General features: G+C 42.9%; 1 protein-coding gene across 1 annotated transcript in view; it reads right to left on the bottom strand.

The window, feature by feature from the left end:
* Positions 1-13,129, bottom strand: part of C6H10orf71 (chromosome 6 C10orf71 homolog) — a 522,054-nt gene extending 508,925 nt beyond the window's left edge. The window contains exons 1-2 of the mRNA XM_040437446.1: positions 12,789-13,129; positions 10,636-10,683 (exon numbers count right to left, since the gene is read on the bottom strand). The gene's annotated coding sequence lies outside the window, so the exon portion shown is untranslated. The remainder of the gene's footprint in view (positions 1-10,635; positions 10,684-12,788) is intronic.
* Between the last annotated feature and the right edge of the window lie 6,078 nt (positions 13,130-19,207).

The raw sequence follows: 19,207 nt of genomic DNA, 5'->3' as shown, positions 1-19,207 counted from the left end.
AAGATAATGCCAGACCACATTCTGCATCAATCACAACATTATGGCTGCGTAGGAGAAGGATCCGGGTACTGAAATGGCCAGTCTGCAGTCTAGATCTTTCACCTATAGAGAACATTTGGCACATCATAAAGAGGAAGGTGCAACAAAGAAGGCCCAAGACGATTGAACAGTTAGAGGCCTGTATTAGACAAGAATGGGAGAGCATTCCTATTTCTAAACTTGAGAAACTGGTCTCCTCGGTCCCCAGACGTCTGTTGAGTGTTGTAAGAAGAAGGGGAGATGCCACACAGTGGTGAAAATGGCCTTGTCCCAACTTTTTGGGGATTTGTTGACACCATGAAATTCTGATTCAACATATTTTCCCCTTAAAATGGTACATTTTCTCAGTTTAAACTTTTGTTCCGTGATTTATGTTCTATTCTGAATAAAATATTAGAAGTTGGCACCTCCACATCATTGCATTCAGTTTTTATTCACGATTTGTATAGTGTCCCAACTTTTTGGGAATCCGGTTTGTACATCTGTAACATCCCAGAGTATGTCACTAAACTCTTTTCCCCCTGCTTCATAATGTTAAGTGTATGTATATTGTCATCTGGTATAAGTTTGCATCACTCTCTCCATAATGTGCATTTTCTAGGCCTGTTTGATGTATTTTGCTGTAATTTCCATGTACACCAGCAGGTGGCAGCAATATGTAAGCAGACCATGGTTAGTTAATAGATCTAGGCTGGAATAGACCATTCCAGGCTAGCTCCCCCCTTTCTGAGGAGGAGTGAAATGTTCCACATCCTACTTCAGAGGGAGGAAGGAAAGTTCTAGGCAGTGTGAGCCACCCACCTGCTGGGGTAGGCTGTGTTAGTAGGAGCTCCCAGAAACAGGGACCCCAACCAAGGATCCAAGCCTCGGCTGAGGCCCAAGATCAACCTTCCCAGCCTGAGTCCCTTACCTCAGCTGGTAGACCAAGAAAGCAGGCTTTCACAGAACTATCAGATCTCCAGGAAGCCACCATCATACCCTGCGAGCAGTCCTGTAAGTAAAGATCCTAAGACAAAGAGAAGATAATTACCTCACCAGCTAGTCAGGCCCAAACTAAGCAGACTAAAGACAGAGCAGAAGATAGATACCTGTCAGTTTCTCTAGGCATATGATCAGATGCAGAATACATATAAATTCCTGCCACATATTGCCAAAACCTGCTGAGACCCTAGACTATTGCTGTACACTGTATGGATCAAAGCTGCATACCACCAAGTAAAGACAAGTTGGACCCTATTATCTGTGTGGAATCCCATCATTCCTCAGTTACTCCTATTAACCACACTCAATTTGTTGCATGTGAGCCGGGATACAGGAGTCCAGCTGTACCACAGGTCGGAGACACCGTTGACACTACCATATCTGCTATACAGAGACGATATCCCCCTCTGGCATTCCTCACCTGGTACGTGAGCCTATACCATCTTAAAGGGCCCTTGCTACAGTACCTGCGCAAGCTGCAACTGGCGTAACAAACTTATACACATATAAACTGACCCACTGCATAGCATTCCCACTGACCCAGTGTCCTGCTCATTGCACATCCAGCTTGTCTCACCTGTGGTGGAATAGGGGTGTGGACCGCACTATCCACCCCTTCCTTGCCTCTAACCTGCGTGAGACTTGTCACTGTCTACCACAATATATATATATATATATTGTGGTAATGTGAACAGTGCTAGAAGGTGTGTTGTACCTCAGATGGGTGAGACAGATAAAATCCAGAGAGTGGCAGTAGTCTCAGCAAAGCATAGTTTGCTGAGACATTTCTGTATACATTTTCTGGGCTGGATTTTACTTAGACTGGTGGCTAGGCTTGGTAGAGGGAGTTCCCAGTCCACACCCTTCCAGTATGGGTTTTCCTTTCTACCTGAGGTGATCGCAGGTGAGGCCTGCTGTAATCAGGCTGGCATAAAGCACCTCAGAGTAGGTCAGTCTGGAGAGGCAGAGCGAGACTGTTTTGTGCGGCAGAGGCTCTGTGTGTGGTCTCAGTCAGGAGGACTGAGGGGCCACAAGGCTTTGAATTGCCTGAGGTTTGGAGGACCTAGCGACACCTAGAGAATGAGGGTTGCACGCCCAGTGTCTGGAGGACTACTGGGCCACACTCCCCCAAAAGGTACTGGAGTTGCCACAGCCTGGAGGCTGCAGTATTGATGTTGGCTGAGGAAAGCTGCATATAATGTCCATGTGTGAACTGTGCTCTATGAGTGAGCTAGGGACGTATTTTGTTTTGGGTAGCGCCTAGACAGGCAGGAGTTTATTTGTGTTTTAAGTGTTGGCGGTGCAGGAACCTCACCCAACCCAGTGATGTATAATTGGACTATCCTTTATAAGAAGACTGTCAAAATAAATGCACAGTTTGGACATGAAAATCCGTTGTCTGGTGAGATATCTGTGAGTGTAACTCCCTGAAAAGAGACGATCCCTTACAATATATATATGCAAACAATGTAACAAGGGATTACGGACTATTCTGGATTACATTGGTACTATACATGAAAAATGGAAGCCCCTTGCACACATTTTTGATCAAACGTGTGCTGGGCCCATCTACCAATGTCAAGTTGGCTTCTGCAGATGGGCACCTAACACTGACAGAACTGCCTCTCCTGGGTCTAACTAAGCCTACAATGTTCAGGGCGGTGTAGGAATCAGCTAAAGAGCTTCCATTTTTCAGGTATAGTACCAATGTAATTCAGAATAATCTATATTCCAATCCGTAGTTCAATTGTTTGCATGTATAACAGCGTGCTGCCATATTTTGTTTGCTATAAGTGTTTTATAGGCAGCTTTGGACTGGCTCACTGGAGCATGCTCTGGTGGGCCTTCTGACAATGTCACATGACCACTGCGACCTGTGGCTGCCTGTCCTTGCATCCTGTGATTCAGGATAAAATAATAATTGAGCTATAATGAGTGTTTAGGAGGTCAGAGATCAGAGATATCGCGCCGTAAGCCGAGCTGCCTGACAGAAAAGAGTGAAAATTTAGATCCTGCATACTAGAGAATCTCAAGGCTGCACAGAGACAAAATTGTTAATAAAGACCATTTGAAAAAAGATTTTAAGCTCAAAAAGGGTACAACACAATAATAAAATAATTGTCCCCAAAGGTGTACATAGCCTTTAAATTTAATGCAATATCCTGTTGCTTTAATATACTAGTTATTTTAAAGCAATGGAATGTTTCAGTATACCATCGTAAATTGTCAATACCAGCGTGCAGTGGGTTCCAAGCAGAGAAGGGATGTTTAATTGCACTTTTATTTGTGAATCACTGATAAAACACTTGACATTTTTATACTGTTTAATAATCAGTGTACAAAACCTTTGACTTTTCATTTATAGGCCCCATAATAAAATGTCTGGTAAACTGAAGAGTGGACAACAAAAGACATGTGCCTCTTCATCCGCGAGTCAGAATACAGCAGCAGCACCAGCCATCCAGCCATTAGTAATAGTAGTTGTAGGCCACGGTTCTATCACACTTCTGGTAGGTGCCACATTATTACTGAGGACAAAGAGGATGACATTGTGGACTGGATGGCTCACTCTTCCTGTCAATCAAAGCAGGATAATGTCAAAGTCACCTCTGAGTCTGACACTGTGCCTTTGACCCATGGGTCACAACTTCCTCCTGTTTCTCTTCCTAGCAGCCTCAGAGAAGTTTTTCAGTTGCATTATATCACTCTTCACTGCTCCCTCCTAGTTGGGCACTTTCTTTTTTCATAAAAAGAGACAACAAAACCGAATGTGCTATGGAAGATACTCCACAGAGTCTCCCTGTTGATGACTTGTGTGAGTATAGTCAGCATTTGGACTGCCATGAGGAGGTTCAGGCAGAGGTGGGTGGCCACATGCATAGCTGTGTTCTTGGTGATGGTAGTAGTAGTGGCACTTGCATCTATGTTGATGGCAGTGGTAGCAATGGTGACAGTGGCACTTGGAGTAAATACAGGGGAGGGAATCATGAGAGGGGCCAGGGAAAGACCTGTGTTGGACAGGATATGGGAGTAGGATCAGGGTGCTGAGGAGCAGGTGACATCAGAATAAAGAGGTGTTGGCCATGGCGGCAATAAAGATCAGAGGCAAAGTATGGCCAAAATAAAATAAAAAAAAACTGACAGGGCCATTTCTGCTTCTATTGTGGTCAGCTCAGGAACGGGTGATGCCTCTGATACTGTGATCCCACGCTCAAAATGTGCCAGACCTAGAGCAAGCTTGTCTGCCGCTAGTTCTGTGCGAGTATCTTCTAAATGGCAGTTTTTCTCACTAGTGCTGGAGGACAAAACCATTGCCATGTGCAAGATCTGCAGGAGGAAAATAAGCAGTGGGTATTTAAACATAGGCATAACAGCTCTACTGCAGCACAAGTGGCATCACCGGATCCAGTAGGAAAATAGAACTTTCCAATCAAAACAAGACTGACTCTCCCAGTATTCTTTGTGGCATCCAGACCACATCTACATGCAGTACAGTGTCCTTGTTATCATCATCAATTACTACTTCTCCCACTTAGACTGCTGCTCCTCCTCATACTCCACTAGTTATCAGCCATCAATAATAGAATGTGTGGGCAGGAAACTATATGAGCCCAGCAAACTTTGCTGCCATATCACTTAGTAGATTCTGCTGCCAACAGGGAACTGATGGGATATGTTCAGCCTCAATGAAATATATCTAGCCACCATTACTATACATTTTTCTTTTTAATCTTTGCCTTGTACTTTCACATGGTGGAGAATGTGGGCTGCTCCTTGCAATTGTCACTGTGCGGAAAGGTACATGACACTGAACACTCGGAGCAGCTGTTATGGACATGGACAGTACATGTCTTTCATGGCTCACTGGGTCAATATTTTGCACAGCAGTGGCAATGTTGCAGACAACACAGCAATATGAACAGTTTTTATTGGCACCTTTATGTTTGCAGTCTGGTTTCCACACAAGATGAATATCTGCCTCCTCCACAACCTCATCAGTGAACATCCTCCCCAACAGAAATACAGCAGAGCCTTGCTTCTTTTCTCCTAACCCCCCATATGTGTAAAGTGCAGCATTGCCAGGATATATTAGAGCTGATGAGCCCGAGTCAGAGTAGCCACACAGCAGATCAGTTGCTAAAGTGCATCAAACAGCAAATATCCCGCTGGATGCCTCCCCGCAGACTCAAACAGGGAAAAGTGGTCATCAACAATTTCAGGAACATCATGGCTGCACTGCATTTAAGTTTAATAACACATGTTCACTGCATGGCGCACGTGATAAATTTAGTGGTGGAGTCTTTTTGAAAAAGTACAGTGGCTTGCAGAAAGTCCTGGACATGTCCAGAAGACTGTCCTCACATTTCAGTCATTTCTATGTGGCAAGGAATGCCCTCCTGGACTTGCAGCAGCAGTACAGTCAGCTACTGCACTGCTTGATCAGCGACATTCCAACTTGCGTATATACTCAGGCTCTTCGAAGAGGCTACCAGATTTATCAACATGGACAACTGCGGAATCAACAATGTCATGCCCCTGATATTTATATTAAAGCAAATGATGGTAGAAAAAGAACAGCTTCTGCATCTTGGTGGCTGCCCTGTAGCTGTTGAAGGAGGAGCAGGAAGAGGAATTGGTGGTGGAGGAGAACAAGGCTGATGATGATTAGGACGATGACACTGACTATGATGACCAATTATCCCAGTCGGTAACAGTGCTGGAAAGAACTGGTTCCTCACATATTCTGGCAAGCTGTATGCCTGCTTACATACTGATAGGATTATCATTAGCATGATTTTAGACCCTTGCTATCGAACCAATGGAGTAATGTTTTCTGATTACCAAACGGGAGGCAAAATTGCTATACTACTGGGATACACTGTACACACAGCTTTCAGCGAGAAGATGCCTTCTGTCTAGTGATGGACGAACATCTGCCGGGACGGTTTGTGAACGCGATCAAATGTTCGCGAACGCGATCAAATGTTCGCGAACCGCAAGCTTGCGGCGGGTCCCATTCATTTTAATGGCAGGCGAACCTGAAAAACCTTTAGCTCATATTTGCAGCCAAGAAATAATTACTAGAAGTGCACAAATAGTCCCACAACATGGACAGTGACATACCAGATGTATTATTCGAATTTGCGATCTCCATTCATTAATTTTTTCAATGCAAAATATCGACAATATAATTTTCGCGTACACGCATGCGCAAATGCACTATACAGTACCCAAATGCACTATAAAGAAAGTATATTGGTATATAACACCCCGCTTCAATCAGTTTTTGGGGGGGTGACTGGTATATCACACCAGTAGAAATTATTTGTTCCAATAACGCTTGTCCCTCTATATACCTGCAGTATCGCAGCAGAACCGCACACAATACAAATGCACTATAATATACTTTCTAACATAGAAAGTATATTATAACATTGTACAAGGAAGGCAATCCATTAGAATATACATAAAGATAAAACCTAACCTTCAATAATGTTACTATGAGGGTCCATTCACACGTCCGTAAGTGTTTTGCGGATCCGAAAAACACTGACACCGGCAATGTGCATTCCGCAATTTGCGGACCGCACATCGCCGGCACTATAATATAAAATGCCTAATCTTGTCTGCAATTGCGGACAAGAATAGGACATGTTCTATTTTTTTTGCGGAAACTGAAGCACGGATGCGGAAGTGCCGATCCGCAAATGCGGATGTGGATATGCGGACAGCACATTCCGGCTCTATTGAAAATGAATGGGTCTTGCGGAACGGATAAGGACCCATTTTGCGGACGAGTGAATGGAAAAGATATCCCTCAAAATGAAAATAAATTTAATTATTAAAGCAAAAAGCATAGATGTGGTAGGCAATAACGAGTGCTCGGCAGCACTAAATCAGGTGCTCGGCTGCACCAAATCAGAAACCATATGTCTTAGCACAATCCGAGGGGTTCGAGTGCACATCTATGAATACCGGAGGGAAAGCAAAAAACATCTATCCCTGGGCTAGATGATGATGTGGTATTGAAGGACAGGGTGGGCAAAGAACTGTCCCTGATATTGTTCTACAGGGAGGGGGTGCTATTCTGGCCCTGATAGCCTAACCACAGACCACCCGCCCTGATAAGAGTGACCCCGTCCGGAACCTTACCCTATATAAAAATGGCCCTAGTAAGCCCCTAGCCCCTAGGCTTCTGACTTTCAGGTGATCACTATATAGATCTATGTGTTTTTGACTCATTATAAAAGTATATTATAAGTATATTGCACCCCTCTGTGTATCACACCTATTGATAGCACACCTATACCAGTCCTTAAAAGTACTTTTGTGGCCCATTAGCTAGCGTTTGGTGTCCCTAACAGTCTGTCCCTGCTCCACACAGCAACCTCTCCCTACACTGGCAAAACAACTGAATGTAAAATGGCGGCCCAGATCAAGTTTATTTATAAGGTAGGGGGTATGTCCATGTGCTGAAACATCTCAATTGGCTGTCCTGTACCACCTGATGGATGTGTCATGGGTCAAAGTTCTTCACAATGTAAAAGAATATGGCGGGCGCGAATATCTCCATATGTTCGCATGTTGGCGAATTCGCGAACAGGCAAAGTTTGCAGCAAAACGACCGCCGGGCGAACCGCAAGGCCATCTCTTCACCTGTCTGACCAGCTGACCCCTCTCTGACCCCCCACTGAATCACTACCCTCACCATAAGTAGCAGAAGCCACAGCAGCACCAGCAACAGCCAACTTAGTCTCATGAACACGATTGAAGCAGTTTTTTCATGTGCCGCACCATGTTGATGCAAGTCAGCAAATGGAGACATACTGACTTAACCAGGTTCTGTACTACCTGGACTAGCCTTTTCCAGCACATACCCCATTGTCCTCCACAAGTGTACAAAACATCACTTTTGTGAAAATGAATGAGGTATGGATCCATGGGGATTTTCACATACCTCTGACTCAGGCTAATGAATATATCTGCCATTTCATAATGGTAGCGTTATATCACCGCCAGCCTGTTTTCATGTTCCTTGCTGTATGGCTAATACTGCCTCTACTTCCACTACCTTTACTCCTACACAGCAGCCACCACTAGTAATACTAGTAATACCCCTACATAGCCACACACACAAATACTGCCTTGCCTGTTCCATGCTGTGCTGCTTCTGCTGCTGCTACATGCCACTATTACCCCTACATACCTAACCCTTTCCACATCCACACTGTACTGCTACTGCTCCCAAATAAAAGCGAGAGTTTTTCCAGCACTTGTTCAGAACAAGCCAGTGTTTATTTTGACATTTACATGTGTACAAACAGGGGTAGGCATTTGCCTCTATTAAGGCATCATTTTTGGATGTTTGATCAGAACAGAACAAGCCAATGTTTCTTCTGACACTACCGTGTGGATGTATCAACGTGGGCAAGCATATGCTTCCATTAAGGCATAATTTTTTGGAACGATTGTTGAGAGCATGACACTGTTTTTCCCCAGTAACACTGTATATATTTATACACCATCTTCCTCCAATATGGGACAATTGTAGGAATGTCTTTTTGGTTCAAAAAAAGTATAACAAATCCAACAGCGCAGTATTGTTCTTTTTTTACCAAGGCTGTTGACACCATGCATTTACCCATCCCTATATATGTTAGTGTCACTTTGACATTATTTATTATTGCTGCCATGCATTAAAGAGCTTAATTTGGGGAAGAGAGATAGCAAAAAAAAAAAAAAAACACATACAAGTATGAGTCCCAGGTAACCTCAGAGTGTCATACAGTATACCAATCTTCAGGCCAACTGAAACATTTTTGACTTGGAAAGAATCGGATCAGACCCCAAATCAAATTTTTGGAACCAATTCGTGAATCGAACGCGAAAAAATTATCAAGAAGTTGTTCAGGAGCTACATATTTATAGTCTTATTTAAAGTGAGTTCTTCTGACCTTCTCAAAAAGGATTCAATCCTGTCCTATGCTCTCAATATACATTATAATTTGCTATTTTCACTGGTCTAAATGCCAGAAACTACGGTTCGACAAGTCCAGCAAGGGACCATGGATCGAACAGAAGCCAACTTGCAATGAGGATTTGCAATTGAAAGAGTTGTGTAGTGTAGTTTACAGGCAAGGGGGTTGTAAGAAGCACTTAAAAAATATTCAAGAGAACCTGTCACCATGAAAATATTAAGTAATCTGCCAGCAACATGTTACAAAGCAGGAGGCACTGAGCAGATTCGGTATAACTTGTGTTTCATTAACGTATTCTTCTTGCTTATTCTGGGCTTTGAAGTCAAAGGGGTAGCCCTATCAGTGACTGGCAGCTATTCTGTATGGTCAGCCACATAGGGAAGGCTGCCAATCACTGAATAGGCTGCATTCTATTCACTTCAAAGCCCAATATAAGCAGGGATATGAATATATTACAAGTTATACTGAATCTGTTCCCCCCAAAAAAACTCAGCTCAAACACCATTCTTAGCATGACAGGTTCTCTTTAAGTTATGGTACTACTGGTTTTAGCTATATGATACACAGTGTATTGTATGATCCCACAAGTCCTGTTTAAAATCCTACATGAATTATCTAAGAAAATGTGTTCAGCTTTCTCTGAAAGAGGAGCATTTCAGGAGCTTCAATGGTTATATTTGCAGACAAATTTCTATTGACCTCCCCTGTCAGCCAAGTCATTTTTGTGCTGCCACAAGGATTACTTCATTGCTAACTATGATGAGTCCTTTAATTACATCCCGTAAAAATGAAGATAGTCACGGCACTCCAAAAGCTTCCTTAGTCAGTGTTCTTTATTCCACCAAAAGTACAGCAGCAACGTTTCGACAATAGTCTTTATCAAGCTTGATAAAGACTATTGTCGAAACGTTGCTGCTGTACTTTTGGTGGAATAAAGAACACTGACTAAGGAACTTTTGGAGTGCCGTGACTATCTTCATTTTTACTGGTAAACTCTGGGGGTCTCTGAGGCCGAGACCTGACGCCACGAGCACCGCCGCTAAGTATTTTGAGCATATAACAAGTAAGTGGTGCTGTCCTACTACGCATTTTTTTCTGTTAATTACATCCCTACATTAAAAGCTACTTTGAATATCAGCTCTGTCTTAACAGTCACTTAAAGGGGTTACACAACCCCAATTAGTCGCCCAAATGCCCGGGCCACTCACACAGATTGTACTTACGTTGCTCCACGGCACCCACCCGCGTCGCTGCTGCATCTCCTTGTCACTCGGATCTAAATATCTGGTGATGAGGAAATGGGGCAGACAATAGCAGGCTGAGACGGGACCAAGCCTTTCTAGGCATCGCAGGTGACATTAGGGAGGCTCATTCCCTGTGTGGCCTGCTATTGGTTGCTCCATTTCCCACCCCCCACCCCCGCAAGTCATCGTATGTTTTGATCCGCACAATGGGGAGATACAGTTGCGGACGTGCGGGAAGCAGAAGCAACACAGAAGCACAGTACAATCTGTGTGAGGGGTCTGGGCATTTGGTGGGACTTTTTGGGGTTGGATAATCAGTGAAAACAATATGTTATTATGAGACAAAATGAAACACCAATGAAGGCTAGCATAATATAAGGAAGGACTCTCACCACACCATCTACTTTTCTTTCCTGGTCCTGTTTTGTTCGACCATGACCCTGTTTGTGAAGAAAGGGATGCAAATGAACTTTAACAAGCTCTGCTTCTAATACCGCCAGATGTAAGGCAGTTATCCCATAATGTTTCGACCCTTTAAGTAGGCCTTAAGACATGACTTGGATATTAAATAAGCCAGCACCTCATATGCAGACAGCTGTTTCCTGTTTCGGGGTAATTTCCCCATTATCAGTACAGAGCATAGAGCACTGGCTTAACTGGGTGAGAGGCCTAATTAGCATCCCTTTCTTCCCATAATTCCAGAGGAGCATGTATATGTCTACTCAGGCTGATTAAGGCGCTCCCTCCCCCAAGGAGAGATAGTTCCCCCCCCCCCCCCCAAATCCTGTTTTGTGAGTACCCAGGACACCACCTAATGCCACCTGCCAGGGTGGAAATACTGCTCACATCAGCAATGGGGAGGCAAATGCCCTTGATCACTAATATCAGACAAATGCATGTTTACTATCCTTCATGTAATGGAGCTCTGAATATACAAGTGAGCACCAATCACTAGGAATATATTACTCGTGACTATGGAATATGTTACTGACATACAGGAACTAGGGCATTAAGAGAAGCTGTCACATCAATAATGTAGTCTAATCCGCAGGGTAGCATGTTATAGAGCATGAAGAGCTAACAAATTTAACGTCACTATGCAGATAACTTGTATTATATTCATTTAAACCTTGTGCTCCATGTCTGGAGTCCAAGTCCTCAGTGATTAACAGTTATCATTGCACAGTCACATTGAAAGACTGTCACATTGATTAGAGCCACCCACTTGACTCCTAAGCACATAAAGAGCAGATGTCTAAATTAATATTTAATTTGTTTTATTTGAACCTTTACCTACCATATCTCAGCTCCTCCTGCTCTATAAAATGCTGTGTGCAGATTGCATAGCATTATTAAATTGATGGACCTATCCTCAGAACGGGTACACAGCTCTTGTGCGAGTGCTGTGTCCCTCTGCAATGTTTATTTGTACACCGTCTACTTTATAGTGGTGGTACAGTGTAATTACAGCTGATCGTACTTTTCAAGTGAACGAAAGGAGAACCTGTAATCTACACTGCACTGCCGCTACAAGGAAGATGGCATGCGGTAAACTTAGAAGAAAATGCAGTGCTCGCACGAGCACCAGTCACTTCAAACAGCTGATCATGGGTGTACCAGGTGTAGGATCCCCGCCAATCTGATATTGATGACCTGTCTCGGGATAGGCCATCAATATCTGTAGCCTGGACAACTTCCTTTAAGGTGACAGTTCTCTATTAAATTTAAAACAGAATAAGCAACACTGGTACAATGAATATATCATAAGCCCTGTACTGGACCATTGTGTTTAATGCATCCGAAAAATAATTGTAACAGCTATAAGGGCAACCAAGAATACATAAAAACTAAAATGATCTAATATATACAAAATGATAATGGTTTATACTGTCATATTACAACTGCATCAAGTGGAAAAAAATATATATTTGCATGATCTGTGAACATATGTGCATTGATTCAAGACTCTAATGATTCATTGTGACTAAATTGTGATATCTATTACACTATATAGTTGCCGCGATCAGACTCAAACTGGATCAGTACCATTTTCTAAAGCATAAAGGTCTTATAAATTATAATTTTAAGGCTATTGAACCTTATATATGACTATAAAAATGCACATATAATATGGACAAAAATAATACATCTAATATTGCCCTATATATCAACACTGTCACATTGTGAGTCACAAAATGAATCCTGTACAAGAAACTTTAACCAGAATATTTTAATAAAAGTAAGTTAAGTCATAAAACATTACCATTATACCAAAAAGATTTGGATGGAAACGTGTGTTTTGAAAGTTGTCATTTGATTATTTTTCTTTCAAGTTTCAAGTTTTATTTTTGTTCCTATTGATCAATCAGCTATTAGCCAGTACAATTTTTGTGTCACTCAATGAATTAAATTAAAGATTGAGGGGGCCCAAATACATTTTACTCTATATTACACAGGATCAATCCAAAGAGACATTTTAGTACTTTCCTAGTAGTGAAAAAGACCATAATAGTGTACAATAATGTCACATCAAGGTCTTACTTACCTTTTCCATATGTAAAGAATTTAGCGAAAAGTCATCTTGGCCTCCTAGTTTCTAGAAAGCATGTATGATGTCTTCAATGTAAAAGTCTCCTAAATTACATTCCACCAAATTTTAAATTGAAGGAATAGGGCATTATTACGGGTGCTATGCTCTCAAGCAAAAGAAGTCCAAGCTTTGTGCAGTGTCGGGTGTCTAGCAGATGGTAGCAGCTTCTGTGTCTATTTTTATATCTGGCTGTGTCTGTAGCAGTTTTCTCTCTCATAAAACAAATCACAGGCTTCCTTCATTTCCCCCAAAAGCGAATTAATAATGTCTCAGTCCTTGTCATTAGGAATAGGTGAAGAGGAATGTTGCTTTGTCCCTAAGAGAGCAGTGTTGGGTGTGAGCAAAGGCGCATAGGTGCCATTAACAAAAATAACACATACATCATAGCCTAAAAATCTGTGGCTTAAATTCCACATGTAAACATTTGCCCTTCCCTACAACTAAGCCTAAATTTGTAAGGTAATATGTAATAGGTCAAAATGGAGTTGATAATCATAAGCATGCCATCTAAAAACAAGATGATAATGAGCATAAACCTATGTGCCAGCATAACCATTCACGTATTCGCTTTTTTGATAACGGCTCATAAAGATTTCTGTGTATTACGTGCAAGCAATTTTTTATTCTTTCTTTACGCATGTGTGCCTGGAAGATTTATTTATAACAGCTCCTGTAGAGCAGCACATGGAAAGAATACAGAGCAGACTGATGTCATTGGCATGGAGAAGAGGCTAAATCTGGATGTGTACTGATGACAGGGCTGAGTGACAGTGTGAGTGATGCAACACATGGTTTTATGGAGTTTGTTTATACAGAGCTAGGGGAACAAACTTTGTTTTCATACATACAGTAAGAATTTAGTTGAGATTAATAGTGATGAGCGGCAGGGGCTATATTGGAATTTGCGATATTTCACAAATATTTTGTAGAATATTCGTCATATATTCGAGAATTCAAGATTATTTTATTGAATGCGAAAAAATCGGCAATGTAAAAATCGCGTAATGTGAATTTGTAACGCGGAATACAGGCGTGGGTCACTTTTTTTTTCAAGCTGCTAGAAGTTTCATGAGTTTCTCCTGAGACTGGAGAAAATGGTTGGCACGGCACAACATTACAATAGCTTTATATGCAGATAGTCAAGTGATCCAATATATTCGCGGTTGCACTAATTGTGATTAGAATATTTTTTCACACTACGAGCAACTTCACATTTTAGCAGGTCTGACTACAGATTACTGATTGGTGCACTAAGTATTGTTGTGAACTTGACATTGCATCCTTCTCATTGGCCCACAAGCAAGAAGCAGAGAGGAATCATGTGTTCAGATGGAAAAAAATGGCGAATATTCAATATAACGAATATATAGCACTATATTCTAAATATTCGCGAATTCTCGAAGTGGTGATATTCGCAATAAAAATTCGCTATTCGAATATTCACGCTCAACACTAGATATTAATACTACGAAGCTTTATAAGGTGACTGAATCTAATGAACTTGCTTGATAGCAAACATGTTGAGTACTTAAAGAGGACCTTTCACTACTCTAGAAACTAAAAACTAACTATATCAGTGGGCAGAGCGGCGCCCAGGGGTCCCCCTGCACTTACTAGTAAAGTCTGGGCGCCGCTCCGTTTCGCCCGGTATAGGCTCCGGTGTCTGCGCACCCTCTGCTGTACTGGAGTGATTTCTTGTATGAGGCGTGTCCCTTGCTGCAGCGCTGTGCCAATCGCAGCGCACAGCTCATAGCCTGGCTCTTAAATATCCCAATATGACTACCTCTGATATTGAATTGCTTGAGGGGTTTTGGCTGTGACAACAGCCTCACTATTAAACCCTCACTATGGACACCTCCAAGTATATTCATAAAATCAGGAGAGAACTGAGTGATCAGAATGTGTACAGAGCATTGATGGCTGATCCTAATTTGATATGCTCGACATATCAAGAAGGTCCTTGATGTCGCTTTGAGTCGGGACATTATTGATGAGGAACTATATACTTTTGTGGTTATACAACATCCACGTACACCTTTCATTTACGTGTTGCCAAAGATCCAATAAGTCTATGGTTGACCCTCCAGGTTGGCCTATTGTTGCTGGTACTGGATCCATTTTCTCCAATATCTCATCCTTTTGGATCGCTTACTTCGTAAATATGCTATCAGTGCTAGATCCTACATTAGAGATATGGGTGTGATTTTCTTGAAAAGATCTCCGATATCACATTACCGATGGCTGCCTTGTGGCCTCTCTTGACGATCACAAGTCCTCTATACCTCCATTGCCCACAAAAGGGGGAGTGTCTGCTGTCCAGAGGAGTTTGTTGGACAGCGAATACTCCGTGGAGTGTCAGGATTTTATTATACACTTTGTATCTGGTAATGAGGGGAACAATTATTTTTTATTCATGGATTGTTTTTTCTTGCAGTTACGAGGGGACCGCCATGGGGGTCAAATTGTGGCACCCACTTACACTAATGTCTTCATGGCGGCCCTCGAGGAGGACCTTGTCTAAGTATCCCACCACTTCAGTCATGTACTTGGGGTGGTGGGCGGTACATAGACCGATGTCTTCCTTATTTGGCATGGTGATTCCACATCTCTGGAGTTATTCACACTTTTTTGAACCAGATGGATCCGACATCTTATTTACTCTGACACATTCTGAAACAAGTTCAATTCCTGGATACCATGTTTTACTGTGGTTGGTGACATATTATCTACAGATATTTTTACCAAACCAACTGATTGTAACACTTTATTACATTACAATAGCTGTCACCCTAGATCTACCTATTGATTCATTACCATATAGTCAGCTGCTTAGAGTTAAAAGGATAGTAACAGGATCCTGAAATATAACCTACACATTATGCTCAGATGATGCGTAAATGTCGACAGAAAGGATATCCCTCTCGGTGATCGATAAGCATTCGGATAAGGTCAGGTATCCACAGCAGATTAGAACTGACACCATATCCAATAAAGCGGTACGGATTTCCGTTTATATCTACGTATTCTGAACAAAGTGGTATGGTTGCTAAGATCATTTTGCATTATTGGTCTATTTTGAAGAGTAATCTGCCACATATTGCAGCTTTCACTGCACCCTCCTCTTTATCCTATAGGGCGCCCTATCAATTTGCGTGACAAATTGGTTTGGGGCTGACATTCTGACTAAGGGTTTTGTACAAACTTACATTGGGTCTCGCAGAAGAGGATGTTACCCCTGGTTTGAATTGTGTAAACTGTTCATTTATTATCAAGGTGACAAATGCATTCATCCCACATCAGGGGACCCATTATGATATTCAACAATTTCTGACATGCGACAGTGCTTATGTTGTTTATGTGCTTTCGTGTCCATGTGGTTCCCTATATGTTGGGGAGACCACATGTGACATGAAGACACGTTTAAACAACCACCGTTTCACTATTAGACATAAAAGGAAAGATTTGCCAGTTCCGAAATATTTTGTTGAGGCGGAGCATAATGAAAAGGGACCTGAAATTCATGATTTTGGATCAGATCAATTTGTCAAGGAGGGGAGTGATCGACATTGCCTCTCAAACAGAGAGAGCTACGTTGGATCCATCGCCTACACACTCTGAGACCATTTGGTCTTAATGTCGAGTTGACAGATAAACAGTTATGCAAAGAGTCAGTATTTGCAGGTGTTGGCCCTTCTTTTCAGGACCTCTGCAATTTGACTGGGCCATGCTCTCAATCAACTTCTGGGGCAATTCCTGACTGATAGCAACCCCATTCTTTCATAATCACTTCTTGGAGTTGTCAGAATGTAGTGGGTTTTTGTTAGGCCACCCGCCTCTTGAGGATTGACCACAAGTTCTCAATGGGATTAAGATCTGGGGAGTTTCCAAGCCATGGACCCAAAATGTCAACGTTTTGGTCCCCGTAGCCACTTAGTTATCACTTTTGCTTATGCAACGGTGCTCCATCGTGCTGGAAAATGCATTGTTCTTCACCAAACTGTTGGTGGATTGTTGGAAGAAGTTGCTTTTGGAGGGTGTTTTGGTACCATTCTTTATTCATGGCTGTGTTTATGGGCAAAAATTAGTGAGTGAGCCCACTCCCTGGATGAGAAGCAACCCACACATGAATGGTCTCAGGATGCTTTACTGTTGCATGACACAGGACTGATGGTAGCGCTCCACCTTTTCTTCTTCCGGACAAGCCTTTTATCCGGATGCCCCAAACAATCGGAAAGAGGCCTTCATCGGAGAATATGACTTTGCCCCAGTCCTCAGCAGTCCATTCACCATACTTTCTGCAGAAGATCAATCTGTCCCTGATGTTTTTTATGGAGAGAGTGGCTTCTTTGCTGCCTTCTTGACACCAGTCTTTGCCTCACTGTGCGTGCAGATGCGCTGACACCTGCCTGCTGCCATTCCTGTAGCAAGCTCTGCACTGGTGGCACTCCGATTCCCGCAGCTGAATCCTCTTTAGGAGACGATCCTGGCGCTTGCTGGACTTTCTTGGACTCCCTGAAGCCTTCTTAACAAGAATTGAACCTCTTTCCTTGAAGTTCTTGATGATCCTATAAATTGTTGATTGAGGTGCAATCTTAGTAGCCACAATATCCTTGCCTGTGAAGCCATTTTTATGCAACGCTGTAACGGGGTTCCGAAGGTGCACTCGGTCCCCCATTACCCGCAGACCTGTTGCTTAGCTTTGGGAATGAGGATCTGTGTTTGACCTCATTCCCAGGGTGGCTTTACTAGCTGGGTGGCTCCCTGTTCCTAGTCTGCCTTGAGCGCCGAGCTGATCACTCGGTGCTCGACTGGTTGGTCTGTCGGTCATGTGACGCTGGCCACGTCACATGACCCTCACTCCCCACTATAAATACAGGCAGCCTGCTGGCCACAGGTTGCCTGTTAATTTAGGTTCCACCTGTGATTTGGTTTTTCCTGGCGTACTTACCTCCTGCTGAATTCCTGACGATCCTCTGCCTGCTCCTTGTGTACTTTGCTGCTATCCTGGTATTCTGACCCCGGCCTCCTCCTGACGTTCCTCTGCTGACTCCTTTGGTACTTCACGTCTCTCCTGGTATTTATGACCCCGGCTTCTCCTGACTATTCTCTGCTTGCTCCATTTGTACTTTGTAGCTTTCCTGGTATTGACTCGGTCCGTTCACGTCCTGTTGTTTGTCTGTCTGTCATCCCTGCACTTATTCCAAGTTAGGGATTGCCGTCCAGTTGTCCCCTGTCATTAGGACTCGCGAGGCAAGTAGGCAGGGCCAGGGGTAAGGGTGGAGCGCAGTGGTCACTTCCCTCCCCCTGTGTGTGTGTGTACGCGACCGTTACAGATTAACAGGCCATGTATCGATTACCCGAGATTAAATAAAATCACTGTCCAGAATAGATACTCCCTCCCATTGATTCCGGATTTATTCAACCAGGTTCTGGGGGAAACATGTTTTTCCAAAATTGACCTGAAAGGGGCATACAATCTAATCCGAATCAAGGAGGGAGACGAATGGAAGACGTCGTTCAATGCTCCGGTAGGACACTTTGAATATCAGGTGATGACTTTTGGACTCAGCAATGCCCCAGCTGTGTTCCAAAACTTCATGAATGACATTCTTAGGGAGTTCTTAGGTAAATTCGTTATTGTCTATCTTGACGACCTTTTGATATTCTCTCCTGACTTCGAATCTCATGTGTCTCATGTTAAACAAGTATTAGAGGTGTTGAGGGAGAATCAGCTATCCGCTAAACAAGAGAAATGTGTCTTTGGTGTACAGGAGATTCTGTTTCTAGGGCATGTTCTGACTCCTCACGCCTTCAAGATGGATCCTGGTAAGGTACTAGCAATTAAGGAATGGGTAAGACCTTCATCCTTAAAGGCCTTACAACGGTTCTTAGGTTTCGCCAATTACTATCGTAAATTTATTATGAATTTTTCCGTAATTGCTAAACCGTTGACCGACCTTACTAAGAAAGGGGCGGATTTGGAGAATTGGTCTACTGAGGCCATTTCTTCATTTGAAAAATTAAAAAAGGCATTCAGTAGCGCTCCCATTCTGATCCAGCCTGATCAGGAGAAACCTTTTATTGTAGAGGTGGATGCGTCCGAGGACGGCGCAGGAGCAGTCCTTTCACAAGGTCCTGCTAGCCTCACTAACCTGAGACCATGTGCCTTCTTCTCCAGGAAATTCTCTCCCACGGAGAGAAACTACGACATAGGGAATAGGGAGCTGCTGGCCATTAAATGGGCATTTGAGGAGTGGAGGCATTTTCTGGAGGGGGCAAGGCATTGAGTAACTGTTGTCACTGACCATAAAAACCTTATGTTTCTCGAGTCTGCTAAGAGGTTGAATCCCCGTCAAGCCAGATGGGCTCTGTTT

Source organism: Bufo bufo, chromosome 6 (assembly GCF_905171765.1).
Source record: "Bufo bufo chromosome 6, aBufBuf1.1, whole genome shotgun sequence".
NCBI classification, from domain to species: Eukaryota; Metazoa; Chordata; class Amphibia; order Anura; family Bufonidae; genus Bufo; species Bufo bufo.
The sequence above is the reverse complement of the archived record's forward strand: the minus strand, read 5'-3'. Positions and strand labels throughout refer to the sequence as shown.